Here is a 15997-nt window from a genome sequence, read left to right on the forward strand (position 1 = left end):
ATCATTCCTAGATTATAAGGTAAACTTATAGCTAACTCTGTGGCAAAAAATTAGGAGCCTTAATGTATAATTAGAAAATAAAACTTACTTCTTTTTTCAGTGAGACCTAACTGTGAGAAGAGTTTCTACCTGTCCCCCCACCTGCTGACACTTTATATTCCTCTTACTTGTTTTCTTTTTCCTTCTTAACACTTATTTCTATATAATAAGCTACATATTTTTCTTAATTTATTTATTGACTGTTCTTATCAGTAGAAGGAAAAGTCCAAGAGGGCAGGAATATTTGTCTGTTTTGTCAACTAGTGTATTTCCTGAGACTAGAACAGTGCCTGGCCCAAAGATGAGGCTCAAAAAAATATCTGCTGAATGAATGAACAAATCAATGAAACCAAAGAGGGAGGTTAGGGAAAGACGCAGTATAGAATAATGCCCAGTGGTGTAGGTACTGGTTTCAGGCTGCTTGGACTCAAAAGCCATTTCTGTCTTTTTCTGGCTGCATAACCTTGAGCAAGCTATTTACACCCTCTTCTTTTCCTAATCATTCAAATGGGGGAAATACCAGAACTATCTCACAGTATTAAAAGGATTAAAAAGACGATCCTTGCATAGAATTTAGCACCATTTCTGAAACAGTATGCAGTAACTATATGTTAACTAATAGTGTTATTTTATTATTATCATCATCACTATAGCCATCTTCCTCATCATAATTTTATGAGGGTAGCATTAGATACAAATCATGAATATTTTAAAATACTTCAGGGACTTCCCTAGCGGTCCAGTGGTTAAGACCCCGCGCTTCCACTGCGAGCGGAGGGGGTTCGATCCCTGGTGGTGAAACTAAGATCCCACATGCCGCACGGCAAGGCCAAAGAATAAGAATTAAAATAAATTTAAAACAATAAAAATACTTCAGTAAATGACATTTTGGAGTAAATTCACAAATTATTCGTGTCTCTTTACATACTTCTGTTTGGCCACACAATCAAAGATCCCACTATCCAAAGAGAACTGCTTCCTCCCTCCTCAACTTCTTCCCGTGCAAGGAGCTGAAGTATGTGCCCAGAAACTGTCCATTCATTGCCTATGGCCATCTTGGGCCCGTGGGCTTTTCAGGGTCTGAAAGAGATGTTTCAGGGAGGGTCAGCGGGCAGCTTCTGGAAGTCAGTTGGTCTGGTTTTGAATGGGTTGGGCTAAGTGATCATTAAGGATTTACCTGGTTTTTAAATTTTATGATATTTGCCTAACTTGTCACTCAGAGAAAGGGCAGCGAGAAACGTAAAACAGGAATAATCACTTTACATTTCCTGCTTTCATTTAGTCATTATCCATGTATTCGCTGCATTCATTCATTTATCCATTCCTTTGTTCTACATAATTTGACTCTGTACAAAGGTAAACCAGACTTCATCTGTGTCACCAAGTAGTTTGGCACCAGTGAGAGGCAGACTAAAGACCTGAGTGAAATGGTATTTCTGTTGTTGTTTTCCGATACTCCTGGTCTTATCTTACAATTGCTCCATAGATGTCCCATCCAAAATGGTAACCACTAGCCACATGTCACTCTTCAAATTTACATTATTTAAATTTAAAAATTCATCTCCTCAGACCACAAGCAATATTTCAAATGCTTAGTAGCCACATGTGGCCAGAGACTACCATACTGGACAGCACAGAGAGAGAACATTTTTATCATCACAGCAAGTTCTCTTGGTCAGAGCTGCTCCCAGAATATGAGTTACTGATAAGTTTAAAAGTAACAAAGAATTTTCCGGGGTCCAATATTAGCGAGCTTATTAAAGCGAACTTAATTGAAATGGCAAGCAGTAATCATTAGCAGAGATTCCAAATTAATTTCAAGGTAACTATGGTTTTGAAATTAATTCCAAACACTGGCTGCCCTCAGTGCCTTGTTACAGCCTCTTATTCCTGCCATCAGACAACAGCGAACCCCACATATGGTGCCCTGACTGGTCACATGATTTTTTAATATCCACATGATGGCACTAAAATGGCCTATTAGATTTACAGTGTCATTAACCTTCCAAAATAAAATGAGAGTCGGCTCTGGCAGGGGAAAAAAAAGTGTGACTGCTGTTGGGTTTTGGGTAACCAGTCTGTGAGGAAATGTTGACAGGGGTCAGTGTGACATCATCTTTCATTCGGCCCCAAAGCTGTCAGGCCCTCCCCAGATGTCTGAAACACAGATATAAATTTTCATTATCCAGCAGCAAAGGGCCAGAGGTACACCAAATGAATTTTTTACCAATCAAATTATAGCTCGTTGCCAGATTAAGTGTAAACGCTAATTTTGTGAAGTTTTCTTCTGGTCATTTATCTACAACTCCACAAAGTAACCTTGCTGAAGCTGGAAAGATTTCTAAATCAAATTATTGTTTTTATAATCTCATTGTGGACACCACAAAATTGAATAAAAAGAAATTCCATTAAGAATGAATAGTGCCTTCTTCCATAGAACAATTAGGTTTTTTTTACATTTCTTTTTTTTTAAAGAAAATGCAAAGGCAGGGAATACTAAGGACTCAGAGAAGACATGACTTCACCATTCTGGGCCTCAGTTTTTCCGTCTATGAAGTGATGGGACTGGATATGGTAACCACTGATTCTGTGGTATAAGAATGGCTATAAGGGGGCTTCCCTGGTGGCACAGTGGTTGAGAATCTGCCTGCTAATGCAAGGGACACGGGTTCGAGCCCTGGTCTTGGAGGATCCCACATGCCGCGGAGCAACTAGGCCCGTGCGCCACAACTACTGAGCCAGCACGTCTGGAGCCTGTGTTCCGCAACAAGAGAGGCCGCAATAGTGAGAGGCCCGCGCACCGCGATGAAGAGTGGCCCCCACTTGCCACAACTAGAGAAAGCCCTCGCACAGAAACGAAGACACAACACAATAAAAATAATTAAATTAATTAATAAACTCCTATCCCCAACATCTTCTTAAAAAAAAAAAAAAAAAGAATGGCTATAAGGATCTGTGCTTCTATATTGGCAAATCTCATGTCCAAAGTTCTCTATTTTTAATATGAGGTTTGGGAATAAAATAGCTCCCAATTAAAAATTTTAGTAGATTGTATAAGTCCAACTATGTATTTCTTGCTTGGAAATTAGAACTCATTTTCCCATAAAAAATGTGATACATCTCCCTTCCCATGTGACACATGGTACATCACAGTTATAGTTGATGTTACAAAGAAATATGGTTGTAGATCAGATCAGAAATAAATGAAAAAGAAATGAAGGAAATGATAGCAAAGATCAATAAAACTAAAAGCTCGTTCTTTGAGAAGATAAACAAAATTGATAAACCATTAGCCAGACTCATCAAGAAAAAAAGGGAGAAGACTCAAATCAATAAAATTAGAAATGAAAAAGGGGAAGTAACAACTGACACTGCAGAAATACAAAAGGTCAAGAGAGATTATTACAAGCAACTATATGCCAGTAAAACGGACAGCCTGGAAGAAATGGACAAATTCTTAGAAATGCACAACCTTCCAAGACTGAACCAGGAAGAAATAGAAAATATGAACAGACCAATCACAAGCACTGAAACTGAAACTGTGATTAAAAATCTTCCAACAAACAAAAGCCCAGGACCAGATGGCTTCACAGGTGAATTCTATCAAACATTTAGAGAAGAGCTAACACCTATCCTTCTCAAACTCTTCCAAATATAGCAGAGGGAAGAACACTCTGAAACTCATTCTATGAGGCCACCATCACCCTGATACCAAAACAAGACAAAGATACCACAAAAAAAGAAAACTACAGACCAATATCACTGATGAACATAGATGCAAAAATCCTCAATAAAATACTAGCAAACAGAATCCAACAGCACATTAAAAGGATCATACACCATGATCAAGTGGGGTTTATTCCAGGAATGCAAGGATTCTTCAATATACACAAATCAATCAATGTGATACAACATATTAACAAATTGAAAGATAAAAACCATATGATCATCTCAATAGATGCAGAGAAAGCTTGCCACAAAATTCAACACCCATTTATGATAAAAACCCTCCAGAAAGTAGGCATAGAGGGAACCTACCTCAACATAATAAAGGCCATATATGACAAACCCACAGCCAACATCGTCCTCAATGGTGAAAAACTGAAACCATTTCCACTAAGATCAGGAACAAGACAAGGTTGCCCACACTCACCACTATTAGTCAACATAGTTTTGCAAGTTTTAGCCACAGCAATCAGAGAAAAAAAGGAATCCAAATCGGAAAAGAAGAAGTAAAGCAGTCACTGTTTGCAAATGACATGATACTATACACAGAGAATCCTAAAGATGCTACCAGAAAACTACTAGAGCTAATGAATGAATTTGGTAAAGTAGCAGGATACACAGAAATCTCTTGCATTCCTGTACACTAATGACGAAAAACCTGAAAGTGAAATTAAGAAAACACTCCCATTTACCATTGCAACAAAAAGAATAAAATACCTAGGAATAAACCTACCTAAGGAGACAAAAGACCTGTATGCAGAAAATTATAAGACATTGATGAATGATATTAAAGGTGATACAAACAGAGGGAGAGATATACCATGTTCTTGGATTGGAAGAATCAACATTGTGAAAATGACTCTGCTACCCAAAGCAATCTACAGATTCAATGCAATCCCTATCAAACTACCAATGACATTTTTCACAGAACTAGAACAAAAAAATTCACAGTTTGTATGGAAACACAAAAAACCCCGAATAGCCAAAGCAATCTTGAGAAAGAAAAACGGAGCTGGAGGAATCAGGCCCCCAGACTTTGGACTATACTACAAAGTTACAGTAATCAAGACAGTATGGTACTGGCACAAAAACAGAAATATAGATCAATGGAACAGGATAGAAAGCCCAGAGATAAAGCCACACACATATGGTCACCTTATCATTGATAAAGGAGGCAAGAATATACAATGGAGAAAAGACAGCCTCTTTAATAAGTGGTGCTGGGAAAACTTGACAGCTACATGTAAAAGAATGAAATTAGAACACTCCCTAACACCATACATAAAAATAAACTCAAAATGGATTAAAGACCTACATGTAAGGCCAGACATAATTAAACTCTTAGAGGAAAACATAGGCAGAACACTCTATGACATAAATTGCAGCAAGACCCTTTGTGACCCACCTCTTAGAGAAATAGAAATAAAAACAAAAATAAACAAATGGGACCTAATGAAACTTAAAAGCTTTTCCACAGCAAAGGAAACCATAAGCAAAACGAAAAGACAACCCTCAGAATGGGAGAAAATAATTGCAAATGAAGCAACTGACGAAGGATTAATCTCTAAAATATACAAGCAGCTCATGCAGCTCAATATCAAAAAAACAAACAACCCAATCCAAAAATGGGCAGAAGACCTAAATAGACATTTCTCCAAAGGAGATATACAGATTGCCAACAAACACATGAAAGAATGCTCAACATCATTAATCATTAGAGAAATGCAAATCAAAACTACAATGTGATATCATCTCACACCAGTCAGAATGGCCATCATCAAAAAATCTACAAACAATAAATGCTGGAGAGGGTGTGGAGAAAAGGGAACACTCATATACTGTTGGTGGGAATGTAAATTGATACAGCCACTATAGAAAACAGTATGGAGGTTCCTTAAAAAACTAAAAATAGAACTACCATATGACCCAGCAATCCCACTACTGGGCATATACCCTGAGAAAACCATAATTCAAAAAGAGTCATGTACCACAATGTTCATTGCAGCTCTATTTACAATAGTCAGGACATGGAAGCAACCTAAGTGTCCATCGAATGGATAAAGAATATGTGGCACATATATACAATGGAATATTACTCAGCCATAAAAAGAAATGAAATTGAGTTATTTGTAGTGAGGTGGATGGACATAGAGTCTGTCATACAGAGTGAAGTAAGTCAGAAAGAGAAAAACAAATACTGTATGCTAACACATATATACGGAATCTAAAGAAAAAAAAAATGGTCATGAAGAACCTAGGGGCAAGACAGGAACAAAGACACAGACCTGCTAGAGAGTGGACTTGAGGACATGGGGAGGGGGAAGGGTAAGCTGTGACAAAGTGAGAGAGTGGCATGGACATATATACACTACCAAATGTAAAATAGATAGCTAGTAGGAAGCAGCCGCATAGCACAGGGAGATCAGCTCGGTGCTTTGTGACCAGGTAGAAGGGTGGGATAGGGAGGGTGGGAGGGAGGGAGATGCAAGAGGGAAGAGATATGGGGATATATGTATACATATAACTGGTTCACTTTGTTATAAAGCAGAGACCAACACACCATTGTAAAGCAGTTATACTCCAGTAAAAATGTTAAAAAAAAAAAAAAAGAAAGAAAGAAATATGGTTGTACAATGACAGAACAAGTACCCTATTACTGGTAGTAACAATCATTTGATTCAACAATACATATATGGGAAAAATTATTCATGCTTTACTCTGGATAACAGAAACTGTATCTCCTTTGTTTAAGACTCTGCAGCCCCTCCATCATGCTTCAAGTTCCAACCCACTAGTAGTGACTCCGAAGACCTCAGGTAGGCCTCCAGCAGGATAGGGGCCCAACCAAGAGAAGCAAAGCAGCAGTAACGAAGGGAAGGTGGGGAAAGGGAAGTTCTGAGCATGGGAGGGAAAGCACTGAGGAAGACCTAGAACTCCTGACTGGTTTAAAACTCAGAAGCTTTTCTCAAGAAAAAGAAAACCAGTGACTCTAGAATTTTCTTTTGAGCCCCTGGAATGCTCTATTTGACTACTGTGTCCTAGAGTTCTTCCCAGTTTTTTAAAAAAATCTGTTTTAAAAACATGCATACCTTGTAGAAAAAGACAAAGACCGCTTAAGTGCCAGGACTACCCAGTCTTTGCTCCAAAACATAAAAAGGCTGTATTTCAGAGGAAAAAATACAAACTATACACACCGACTCCGGTTTTTCATCTAGGATGTGGTGGGACAGCTGTACTAAGAAGCACAATAGAAAGTAGCTTAGAGGTTAGGTGGAGAATAATCTAAGAGGATATGGAGAACTTCAGCTTATGCAGGGCCCATTTCAAGTCTTCCCTCCCCTACACCTCTCATCACCAACACTACTGCTACCTAAGCTTATGTTCGAGACCAGCCATGGAGTGTCTGTGGAAAAACAAAGACCCAGCCTGATTGAGCGTGTGACTAGGAGGCAGGTGGACAGAAATTCAAAGCAATGGCAAGGAGTCAGGTAGAGGTTCAGTGGTCATCCAGCAATGCACACCCAAGTGAGTGGCTTCTGTGTTTGAATGGCTTAAGGGAGAAACCATGATATCATGTGCTCTCAAAACCCAGCCCCAAGACATTTAACAGGTCGCTGCCATCCATACCCAGAAACACACAATTCTATCCTGTGTCAGTCACTTCAGTGGAAAACCCTATGCCTCAGTCATCATATTTAGACCTGTCTCAACAAACCTCAGAGTAAAAATAGAGTGAGGCCACTGCGGATCGGAAGAAGGGCGACAAATAATTTCCCAGCCCTTGTAAATACTGAGATAGCCCATTGTTTACAGTGTGACTTAATTTTTAAATAGAGAGACTGAGTCTAAAATGTACAGTATTTGTGATCCACCAGGGATCGAGAAGCAAAGCAACAGGGACCACAGAGAATCAAGAAACCTGAAAAGCCCCACCGGCCGTAAGGCCATCCAGCACTTGGCTAACACTGCAACAATCTGTTGAGTTGAGCATAAACGAAGGATACAAATTAGATTTCCCCTGAAAGCCACAAGATTAAACATTAAGGGGCAAGTCTTGGCAAAATGTATGTGTGTATTTTCCAAAACCAAGTTTTATTAAAAAAAAAAAAGTTCACAAAGTCTGTTAAATACATTGCTCAGATTTTCACATACTTAAGTATTTGTTTAACTTGAACACAGTATCCAGGTAAATCAAGACAGATGATATTGACAATCCTAATGAAAGTGTTGATTGGGAGGGCTCTAAAATGAATTTTATAGAGAAATAGTATCATTCGGTATCAATAGGTGAATTTTAGCATGAAAGCCACACAACTATATAATATTAAGAATATATAAACTATGGGAAAAATTCAAAATGTATCCTAAGTGGAGAGATATTTGGATTTCACTTTCAATACCCCATAACCTGTATGTTAAGAACTAATGTTAGGTCAGTGAGGATTCTGCTGCCTCAGCTGCTTAGAGGTGCATGCCTGGACTCACTATCTAGAAAACCAATGGGGACAGAGTAGGCTGAAGTGGGTCAATAAGAGTAAGAAGAGTTGCTTGTGTTTTTGAAGCACGTAGGAGAGAAACATCTCTGCCTTATCAAGGGTTAGTGGTCTTAGCTGTATCTTCTCCCAAACGTGCAATACCACACAAAAAAAGGACCCATACCCAATGGCACCCCATTCCATCATCTTGTCTTGCAGATGGAGGTTAAATATTAGCTGGCTTATCCTAAGATCTTTTCTTGAAAGCCCACAGACTGGTAAGGGAAATAAGTAACACACAACGGTAATGGTTCCAAAAGGTTCCTGTGACATAGAAGAAGAGAAGTTGGCAAAGGGCTCTTGATTTCAGCATGTAAGCTTCCACTGCCTCTTTTCATCCATTCCATTACACACTGCCCTTGATGGCCAATCATCTCCTTGTTCTCTTCAAGCTGTGTTCTCCCCACCCATGCTCTACACTTCTTTTTTAATCCAAGTGCAAGGAGGATGAAATGAACATTATGCGTAACCATGAACCCATTAAGGGAATCATTTGACCTAATTTCACCTGGATAAAAAAGGCTAAGGGACAGAAGCAGAATGTGGTTTTCCACAGGGCCCAGAGCTTCTAAGGGAAGCTTTTTTTCTAGCTCTATTATGAAGATGCGTAAAGCAATTCGTGAGAAGTATGCAGAAAGCATTTTATCTATTTAAACCTCATGAGTTACATAGATTTTATTTCCTAAACTTTTCCGTAAATTCTTCACACTGGTTCTGTGCCTGGAGCTAATATTTTATCAAGTATCTACTATGGGCCAAGGAGGTGCAGTTATTCCCCCCGTTTTACACATGAGGAAATGAAGTAATAGAGAATTTAGGTAACTTGCCCAAGGTCATAAAACGAACACTGTAACAGAGGGTTGAAATTACATTTTTCCCCTTTAGATATCTACATACAATGTGAATGTATTCTTTTTATTCACGAGATTATATGCAATGATCAGTAATGGAAAGGGAAGTCAGCTAGTTATCCAGGGTCGTTCACGTACAGAGATTTTACATAAAGCTCTTATTGACTGCAAGGAGCTTAACTGACTTGTGCTGTATCTCAGAACTGCACTAAAAGTACTTCTATTTCCCCCATTTTCCAAAGAAAAGTTTTGTTTTGTTGTATCCATGGCACTGGACAGGAGAGTCTTTGACATCTTTTGATTTGAGAAAAGATGTTCATAGACGATAAAAAGGCTCCCTTCCCCCGCTCTCAGACCCTTGTAAGAGGGGCTTAACCTCATCAGTCTTCATTGCCTTCACTGCGTGGCCTTAGGCAAGTCACTGACTGAACACTGAATCTTCCTTCTTTGAAAAAGAATATCTGGGCTATTTAGTCAAACTCACTATTTTATTTTATAAAGCAGCCCGTGATGATGGATTAGTAAGTAGGTTAAGATCGTACAGAGTACTCATATTTACAAATGGGAAAAGGACTAGAGAGTTTTATTGAACAAAAAAATTTTAAGTGCTTATAATCCGAAAAAAGCAAACGGTAAGCTCTCTGTAGTATTCTGATTTTAAGATATACGAGAGAAAGGGGGAGAAAGAGAGAGCACATACATATGAATTCTGAACTTCACAATTCTTATTTTTAAAATTTTGTCTCCTATCTGATGTGATTTGGGTATAATATCCTGTCTTTCCTCTACCAGGAATGTATTTGCCAAATGCCCTATTGAGTAAATTCTTCTAACTGAAGAATTCTGTATAGGTTTTCCTTTCTCTGTATCAGACCACAGGAGCTGATAGTAATCAGTCAGTGTGACTGGTTTTCTGGCTATGGGGACAGGGATGTCATGAACAGCCTTTGACTCCACCTAGGACCATAAAGTAGCACACCTGAGAGATGAGAACTTTTAAGATCTGCTCTCAGCAAACTTAACCAGTTTGGCCGCTCCTGACTGTCAGGCTGGATCCATCATTTTGCTCAGGAAATGCATTGGGAGGGGAGACCTCAGTGCAAAAAGTCATTGATACAGATGTAGAACTGTGCAAACCCTGGAATAAAATGGCCTGTTTTGAAAAGGAAACAAGATTAGAAACTTGACAATATTTCATGATGAGGCACATTATTTCGAGATATGTCTCCAGAAGTGGGAATCAGTATGCATGAGGTCAGAGGGACTTTGTCACTGTGAAAGTGAGCCCAAAACAAAGGGTGGGTTTGGAGCAGTGTTCCCGGTGGGAACAATTGTTTTCTCATCTGAGATTCTTTCTCCCAGAGCTCAAGAACAATTGAGACAAATGTTTTCAAAGGTCAAGTGAACAGACAATGCTGGGAACTCCAGGGAACCCAGTGGCAAGTTCCCCGGTGTTTCCGTCACCACAGAGAGAACTGACAACAGCCCAAGGAGATTGAAGCGATCTGATGAGAACAATCTCGCAGCATTCCTGAGCAATTTCTGTGGTTTCAACGGAGTTCCTCCTCTACTGTAGTCTGTGCCGCAAATCTACCACAGATTTGGCTCAACAGATGATTTTCTTAAAAAGAATTATCTATGGTGGTTAAGCCATATTTCGGATGATACCCTAGCGGGAAGTCATAATGGAAATATTAGCACATGACTTATTTTTCCTAGCCTCAGTGCAATACCGGTTACCACTTAAATCTGATCATTTAAAATCACTCATTATGTGTGTGGATGTTATGATCAAGGAATAAAAAGGAACTGAAAAGTAGAAGAGGACAGATTACTGTGCTCTTATAAACTATAATTTATGCAGAGACCAGTTTTTCAAGAGGCTTAAAAAAAAAACAGGAGTGTATTTTTGCAAGACTACAGTAGACTTTTTCAAGAAAGCAGTATATTAAAAATAAAAACAGGATAAAAATAGAAAAGAAATTTATGAAGGAAATTCAGAGATGTGATTATAGCATCACGCTAATGACATGACAATTAACCTCAAAGTCATTTCCATGCAAACTTCCCTTTCCAACATAAGTCACTTCAGGCAAGGAATAATCCTGTCAGGCTGAAATACTACATACTTGGTGTGAGTCTAAAAGTGTTTCGGCTTTCTTCATTTTGTTTTTATTGCCAAGTTGGACAGCATTAGACAGAGCTGTTCTGGAGTTAGAAAGATACAATAGTCTGCAGTTTTAAAAGTTTAAGGGTTTTTTATGCTTTTAACTCAAACGTACTTTTTAAATCCCAAACTGGGGCATTCTTGGAGCTCACACCGTGCACTCATATTTTGGCTCACTGGGTATGACAACGTCGGACACAGTGAAGATGCTATTCAATGTTTTTAAAATAAAACGCAAAATCACTTGATAAAATACATGCTGATTATATAGTCGAAGCTTTTCACACTCACATGTACGTGAGCGTTAACAGCACTGGCTTGAAAACTCTGGTTCTGGCTTTCTGGTTAATGGTCCGTTTACTTAGAGTACAATCTTCCAGAGGGATTCCATAAAAGCTGCTCTGCTTGTGAAAGAAACTACCAACCTTACCAACCCCTCACACAGGAGCTGAAGAGCTTCCTTATGCCACCTGAAAATATGACGTGCTTAGCTGGAAGGTACCATCCCTGTCTGTGAGTTGGCTGGTGGCCACCCAAACAGGCCAGTGAAAAGGCAGTCAGCAGACACCAGAGAAGCCACAAAAGCATCCCCAAACAACGAAACCAAAGGCCCAGAGATTACGTTCTCCGATTGGCCATGGCACCACCTGCTTGGCCTTCAGTTTCCAGAGGCAGGAGAGGCTTCATCCTGGATACACAGAGAGGCTGAGGATACTATCCCATGTCAGGGGTGGTCACCAGATAAGGAGTCAGGTGAGGGTCCTTCGAGGTGAAAGTGGCCCACTGAGCTAATGAGGGCCTGGATGTGGATTCAATTTCTGCCACTCTCTACAGCCTCTGGTCCCCTCGTGCAGGTCATTATTAAAAGCTGGGCCTCTGAGCATCTTGCCCTGTTGACAAGATCCATGAGGATGAGATTCTATGTATCTCAGAAGCCTCTACAATCAGGCACTGCTGTGCTTTAAATCATACAAATATAAGACTAGTTTCTAATTAATTGTATTGATTCTCTATTCCTTCAGCTATGAATTCTTTTCGTGTCATAATCCAACGTGGGTCAAAAATATTTCTGAAGCATGGAATCGATTAAATACAACAGACCTAAACAAAGAAAAGTCCAAGTACAAGAAGATTAAAAAATTCCAAAGAGCTCAATTTAACTACATTTTTGAGTTGTCTTCTTGCACTCCACAGCATTTTCTGTCAAGGAAGAATTACTTCAGGGGGCTCTTTACAGGTTATACTTGAAGACACGAATGTTCTCTTTGAATTTACCTCTCATCTTACAGAAAATTTCTGGGATGTCTTGAGGCAGCTACCTCTTCTCAGAAGCCACTAACTCACATACTCACCTCACCTCCCCCTAAGCCAGACCTTTGTTACTTCAATCTGCCATTTTGGCCTTTCTCTGAATGTTCTCTGTTAGTGCCGAAAATAAAATAAAAAATTCTGCCTTGCAGGCTCCCTTTATCAAGTATACCAGTTTTTCCTTTCTTGAGAAATGGGATAGGAAGCATCTTACCTCCTTAATGATATGATGATGCAGCGATCATACCTTACACAGAGGACAATTTGCTTTTCTTTAGGAAACTAGGTCAAAGGTGGTCTTCATGAGGGATGTTATAAATAGACCAGTCTTCCTAAAGGAAGTTTGGATGGATTTTCAAGATACCAATTCATTACTACTTAATTCCTCATTTTTTTATTCAATCATTCAAAAGATGTTTAGTGAATATCTATCAGGCTCTAAATTAGGGTTTCTCCTCAGAAACCCAAATCACACATTGAGCTCTTTTTTAGAATGGTTAAATCCTGCTCTGAAGGAACTCACAGTCCTGGGACTGATTGGTTTGGCCTCAAGGGTTTTGCTGAAAAGAGAAAGTGGCACTTTCACCTTTTAGGGTCCATAGTCAAACTTTACCCCAGGCCTAATTTTATCTCCTCCTTGGTCATTGTGATGGCCAATCATTGGCTCACTTTCCCAGTAGACAAGGACAGTTACTGCCACATACAGAACTACTTCTCACTGACCCCCCTCCCCATAGGATATTCAGTGGCTTCTCCCACCATGAGCATAAATTTGTTCTTAGTATTAACACAGCAGCATAAATAATATAACTTATTTTAACTTGCCTTTGGAACTTTTATCTTACCATCATTCACAGACATTTTTCTTTAAATACCTTTTCTTCCCTTATCCTTCATTCCATCATAAGAAGTATGCCCTTTCTAAAGGAGTCCCCAAATATTCTTGGTCGTAATGATGTCTCTCACAGTTCTGGGTGTTATTACATCTATAGTCTTGATCTCTCAGATTTCTCTCAATTATAGTCTCCTATTTTCCTTTTGTTGTGTCTATTGAATCAGATTGAAAGCTTCTCAAAAGAAACACAGTTCATGCACTAATGTATGTATTTTGTTCGTTCTTTCATTTATTCACTTTTTCATTCACCCACTCATTTATTCAAAAAACATTTATTGAGCATCTACTTGCACCAGGAGCCGGGCTAAGTATTGGGGATGAGGAAGTAAACAAGACACTCGAGTCCCCCGCATTTCAGGAGCTTATACTCTGGGCGGGCATGAGGAACACACCATAACAAGGAAATACATAAATAAACTAGCAAGATACTTGTGGCCCATGGTGATCGCCACGCAGAAAACAAAGCAAACAGGATGATGTGATTAGGAGAAACAGAGTAGGAAACTTTAGACAGCTGTGGTCAGAGAAGTCTCTACCAAGGAAGTGATATTTGAGCCAAGACCTGAAGCTGAAAGAGGTGCCCCAGAAAGAGAAATCTTTAAGGAGCAGAAAGGAAGCCAGTGCGGTTGGAGTACACAAAGTGAGTAAAGGGAGATCAAGAGGTAAAAAGACAAATAACCTATGGCCTCATGGCTGGGGAAGAATTTGGATATTATTCCTTATAGCAAGTACTCACTATATTTTTTACTGTTTGCTTCATGAAATGACACGCAAATGTAAGTTTCTCCTATAGATTTGGTCTAGTTTGTCACAAATTCACGAAGTTCAGTAATAGGGGTCTTTTTCATTCTAAGTGGTTAGTCCTATCTTTTCAGCATTCAAAATTTGACACCAGATGATGCCACTTTAAAGCCATTCTTGCACAAGTTCTGAGGAGCTGAAGCCCACCTTGCATGGTACACTTGTACTTGGAGATGACATTGCCCCCGACCCGATGCGTATAGGTCAAAATGACAGGCCAGTGTAGCTAGACCCCAGAAGAGATTTAAAGCTTTTCCTCTTCTCTGGTCATGTGAGAAGGAATTCAGTTCAAGGGGTTCTGTGAATTTCTCATTTTTCTCTTGAATTCACCTTTTTGAGTTATTCCAATTCTGGTGGGCTTCCTAAAAGACCATACCCGAAACTGCCATTTTAAGGCCATTCTACAACAAAGTGAAAAACAACTTGGACACAAGAATCATGTTTTTTTGAAATTTTCCAGCTGCACTATTATTTGCTGTCCTTCCAAGCATGATAGAAGCAAACCACAACAAAAGCTTTTGTTAGGAGTCAATTTAATAGCTGAAAGGTTGATCTTTAAAAAACAAAGGGCAGGAACCTTCAGAGAAGTAAGTACTGAAATTGGCATAAGAATTACACAGTGAGCTGTGAATCTGGAGAGAGTAACATCAGGCACATTGGTAGAGAGTAATACGTTTACAGGAGGAAGTGAGCCACAGAGGGAGTATGGGGGACTATGGCCCCATTTTACATGGAAATCCAGTAACTGTTTGAAAAACATACATACATATATACAGCATTCTCAACGATGTTTGTGGTGTGGTTTCAAAATGCGAATTTATAAAAATCAAATTCTTGAAAAGATTTCTATTAACCACACTATTCAAAGCTTCAATGGATATTTGATTCAGGCCCCAAACACTGCATGTTGCCAGTTTTTCTCAGCGTAAACTCTAGCATGCCCCTGTGCCAAGCTGATTTTAACAACCTCTACCTTTCTAAGCAGCCCTTTCATGTAGATTTACTTGAAAATGGCATCTCAGCCTCTTGTCACCTCATGTTCTCTTCCAGAGCATTCACCCAGGTCAGTTTCCTGGCAGGTCCTCAACAAGCAGTTGGGGGTTCTTCGTAGACTGAGCTTGGAGTAATTATGCTCTGTAATTGTGGAGTCAGGGCCTGTCTCCCAGTTAAGATTAGAAATGCCAACTCATTTCCTGTTTCCAAATCCAAAGGAAAGATACTGACGTGTGATACTGATTCTCCTACATTTCAATTATTGTGGGGCACCCTGGAGCTGCCTTTGAAGGGTTCTCTTTATAGTACCTGGATGCCCAGCATAGTGCACAATCCTGGACCAACAGCAGAGAACACAGAAAATGATTCCAGCTACCACAGTTGATAACTCTTCAGGTCATTTCGCCTAGATCCTGGCAACCTGGGTCATATGGAATTGAGAATCTCATCTGGAGATGGACTTATTATTGGGTGCTTTGTAGAAACAGGGGAGCATCTGCAGAAAAGGGAGCTAAGAGGCATTTGGCACATGTTAAAGGGTAAAGCACCTTCTTCTTAATTGTACAGATCCTTTTATTTTACAGCACATTAAACTTTAAAAGGATAGGTAGCAAAGTTGAGCATCTGGTTTTTTTCTCATATAAATTCAACTCCTAATAAATACTAAGCAGAGTTTCCTCAG

At 39.4% G+C, this 15997-nt stretch overlaps 1 protein-coding gene and 1 long non-coding RNA gene across 8 annotated transcripts in view; one reads left to right on the top strand and one right to left on the bottom strand.

Moving 5' to 3' along the window:
* MECOM (MDS1 and EVI1 complex locus) overlaps window positions 1-15997 on the bottom strand; it is a 569001-nt gene that overhangs the window by 129425 nt on the left and 423579 nt on the right. The window lies entirely within an intron of this gene.
* The window catches only part of LOC141278551 (uncharacterized), a 44472-nt gene that overhangs the window by 766 nt on the left and 27709 nt on the right, over window positions 1-15997 (top strand). The gene's annotated exons all lie outside the window — the stretch shown is intronic.

Source organism: Tursiops truncatus, chromosome 4 (genome assembly GCF_011762595.2).
Source record: "Tursiops truncatus isolate mTurTru1 chromosome 4, mTurTru1.mat.Y, whole genome shotgun sequence".
Lineage (NCBI taxonomy): Eukaryota > Metazoa > Chordata > Mammalia > Artiodactyla > Delphinidae > Tursiops > Tursiops truncatus.